At 39.9% G+C, this 3,867-nt stretch overlaps 1 non-coding gene across 1 annotated transcript; it reads right to left on the bottom strand.

Moving 5' to 3' along the window:
- Positions 1–1,128: 1,128 nt before the first annotated feature.
- LOC141662821 (small nucleolar RNA R71) lies at positions 1,129–1,235 on the bottom strand. The gene has a single exon (XR_012550919.1). It is a non-coding gene; the product is annotated as a small nucleolar RNA R71 (small nucleolar RNA).
- Positions 1,236–3,867: the final 2,632 nt, after the last annotated feature.

Below are 3,867 nucleotides of genomic sequence, written 5' to 3'. Positions count from 1 at the left end.
AATAGATAACTTATTCTTAAACCGTTATATTTTCAAATCTTATAAACATATAGGGTGTAAGCATAATTGGTGTCTACTCAACTTCTATCTTGATTGTGGATGCTTAGTAGTAGGGTATACGTATATCGAAAGATAGCATATACTAATTTCGTGTTATCTGATTACTTATCATCACCATCTCATACTATTGATAAAACATAAACTTTGAATGAAGTATTTAATGAAGTTAGAATCTCATGTTTTATTCTCATATAAGTAATTCACTTTTAATCTCTTAGTTAATGCATGCTAGTATAATCTATTAAGTAGTTAATCAACTCAAATTTGTTACTTGTCTTAGCTGTGAACGATAATCATACATTGTTGGATAAGTGCATAATCTGAACTTAACCTAAATCATTCTCTGTGGGAACGAACTTGGCTTAAACCTTATACTACTTGTGATCATGTACGCTTGCGTGTATTTTCACGTATGTTTTATTGTGAACAAGTTTTTGTGCCGTTGTTGGGGAATCGATGTTAATTTTTAGTTTATGTGCTTGACATCAGTGGTCGTTAAAGTTCACTGACTCGGATTACTTTACTTACTACGGTTTCTTTATTGTGTTTTAGGTACTCTAGAGAGCGTGTATGCGAACACATTCTCAATCTTGTAAGGAAACACTAGAAGAAGTTGAAGAAGAGGAAAAAGAAGTTTTTGAAGAAGTTAAAAAAGTTGAAGAAGAAGTAATCATTGCAATGGAAGAACTAGTCACAGCAACGAAAGCGATGATGGATTATTCTGAACTAAAGATCCATGACATTCAATCTAGCATTGTCAGGCCAGCTATCGCAGCTAATACCTTTGAGATCAAGCCTGGAATGTTTCAGATGGTGCAGAATTCAGTGTAGTTTGGGAATTCTCCAACGGAAGATCCCAATACGCACATTAGGGATTTCATCGAGATTTGTGACACCTTTAAGTTCAATAATGTTTCTGAAGATGCTGTGAAACTGAAACTTTTCCCATTCTCTCTGAAGGACAAAGCTAAGAGCAAGTTGCACTCTCTACCACCAGTATCTATTATGACATGGGAGGATCTTGCTCAGAAATTCCTTACTAAATTCTTTCCTAAGGAAAAAACAGCTGCAATCAAGAATGTTCTTACTCAATTCACGCATCGATCGGGTGAATCTTTATGTGAAGCTTGGGAGCGCTATAAGGAGATGCTTAGGAAGTGTCTTTATCATGGAATGCATGACCGGATGGTGATCAATTGCTTCTATAATGGGTTAGGAGCACAGTCAAGACCTATGCTCAATACAACATCAGGTGGAGCCTTATAGGATAAGAGCTATGAGGACGCTTATGAGCTAATTGAGATGATGGCTGCGAATGAATATCATAATCCAACTCATAAACTAATACAAGGCAAGGTAGCAGGAATTCTGGAGGTGGATACAGCTAAGGCTATTGCTGCTCAGCTAAAAGCGTTGACTATGAAGGTCGATTCTCTGACCAACTATGGTGTTCATCAGATAACTCGTGTTTGTGAGCTTTGTGCAGGTTCGCATGCAACAGAGCAATATGTTATATCTAGTGAATCAGCTCAGTTTGTGAGCAACTTTCAGAGGTCGTAGCAACCAGTTCCTGCCACTTATCATCCTAACAATTGCAACAATCCTAACTTCAGCTGGAGTAATAATCAGGGTGGTATGCATTAGTCATAACAGCCATACCAGCAGTTTAGAAACAAGCAATTCAATCCTCCTGGTTTTCAACAACAGTATGCACTAAGGCAACAATTTCAGCCATAAGGAATGCAACAACAATTTCATGGAGGTTCCGGTCAAACTTCTAATGAAAAATCTCAGTTGGAAGAGTTGAGGCTTATGTGCAAGAGCCAAGCGGTTTCAATCAAAACTCCGGAGAATTAAATAGGGCAGATTGCTAACGCCTTATTAAACCAACCACAAGGAACTCTTCCAAGTGACACAGAGGCTAATCCAGGTAAGAGAGAAGTCAAAGAATAGCTTAAGGCAATCATCCTAAGGTCTGGAAAGGTCGCGAGCACCCAAAATCATCAAAACGCAAATTCTGAAAATTTCTTCTAGAAAGCAGGCACGCCCACGCCCACACCAGGCACGCCCGCGCCCTGCCCTTTTCCAGAAAGTGTGAATTCTGCTGAAATGGCTTCGTAGAAGGATGGCGAGGAGGTACCAAAGAAAATTTTTGTTGAAAACACTTCTCTTGAGCAAAATACAGGAGATAAACAAGTATATCCTCCACCTCCATATCCTAAAAAACTTCAGAAGCAGAAATTCGACAAGCAGTTTTCCAGGTTTTTGGAGGTTTTCAAGAAGTTGCACATTAACATACCTTTTACGGAAGCTCTAGAACAAATGTCGAGCTATTCTAAGTTCATGAAGGGTATTCTATCTCAGAAGCTAAAACTTGAGAAGTTGGAAACCGTTGCAATAATGGAAGAGTGCAGCGTTGTGCTGCAACAGAAACTTCCTCCTAAGATCAAAGATCCAGAAAGCTTCACGATACCATGAACTATTGGAAACTTATCTTTTGACAAGTGTTTGTATGACTTGGGAGCTAGCATCAATCTGATACCATTGTCTGTCTTTAAGAAACTTGGTCTGCCTGATCCAAAACCGGTAAACATGTCTTTACAACTGGCTAATCGATCTATCACTTATCCGTGAGGTGTATTGGAGGATGTCTTGGTTAAGGTGGATAAACCCATCTTCCCGACTGATTTTGTCATTCTGGACTTCGAGGAAGATAAGAAGATTCCCATTATCCTGGGGAGACCATTCTTAGCTACTGGCTGAACTCTGATCGATGTACAGAAGGGTGAGCTTACTATGAGGGTTCAGGGTCAGGACGTGACTTTCAATATCCTCAATGCAATGAAGTTCCCTACTGGATGAAGAAGAGTGCTTTAAATTAGAGTTGGTCGACTCTATAGTGACTTCGGAGCTTGATCAAATGTTAAGGACTGATGCCTTAGAGAGAGCCTTGACAGGGGGATCTGATAGTGAAGATGGAGAGGGAACAGAGCAGCTGCAGTTTTTGAATGCTTCTCCGTGGAGAAGGAGATTGGATTTGCCATTCGAATCTCTCGGATTATCAGAGCTTAAAAATTATTAGGAGCATCTCAAACCATCTATTGAGGAAGCTCCCACACTTGAGCTCAAACCACTGCCTGATCACTTGAGGTATGCTTTTTTAGGCGATGCATCTTCTTTATTTGGTATTATTGCATCTGACCTTTCAGGTAGTGACGAAGACAAGCTCTTGTAATTCTGAGAGAATTCAAATCAGCGATTGGATGGACTATAGCAGATATCAAAGGAATCATCCCTTTTTATTGCATGCATAAAATGCTGCTTGAGAAAGGAAGTAAGCCAGCAATTGAACAACAGAGAAGTCCCAATCCTATCATGAAAGAGGTTGTGAAGAAGAAAATTCTTAAATGGCTGGATGCAGGGATCATCTATCCGATTTCTGACAGTTCATGGGTGATCCCGGTGCAGTGTGTGCCTAAGAAAAGAAGCATTACAGTTGTTGCTAATAAAAAGAATGTGCTCATTCTTACTCGGACAGTCACGGGATGGAGAGTATGCATGGATTATCGGAAGCTGAATAAACCCACCAAGAAGGATCACTTCCCGCTTCCATTCATCGATCAAATGCTTGACAAGTTGGCTGGTCATGAGTATTATTGTCTTCTGGATGGGTATTCAGGCTATAATCAGATTTGCATTGCCCCAGAAGATCAAGAGAAGACCACTTTTACTTGTCCTTTTGGCACTTTTGCTTTCCGTCGAGTTTCTTTCAGACTTTGTGGTGCACTGCACTTGCTACTTTTCAGA

The sequence above is a fragment of the Apium graveolens genome, chromosome 5 (assembly GCF_009905375.1).
Source record: "Apium graveolens cultivar Ventura chromosome 5, ASM990537v1, whole genome shotgun sequence".
In the NCBI taxonomy this organism is placed as follows: domain Eukaryota; kingdom Viridiplantae; phylum Streptophyta; class Magnoliopsida; order Apiales; family Apiaceae; genus Apium; species Apium graveolens.
The sequence above is the reverse complement of the archived record's forward strand: the minus strand, read 5'-3'. Positions and strand labels throughout refer to the sequence as shown.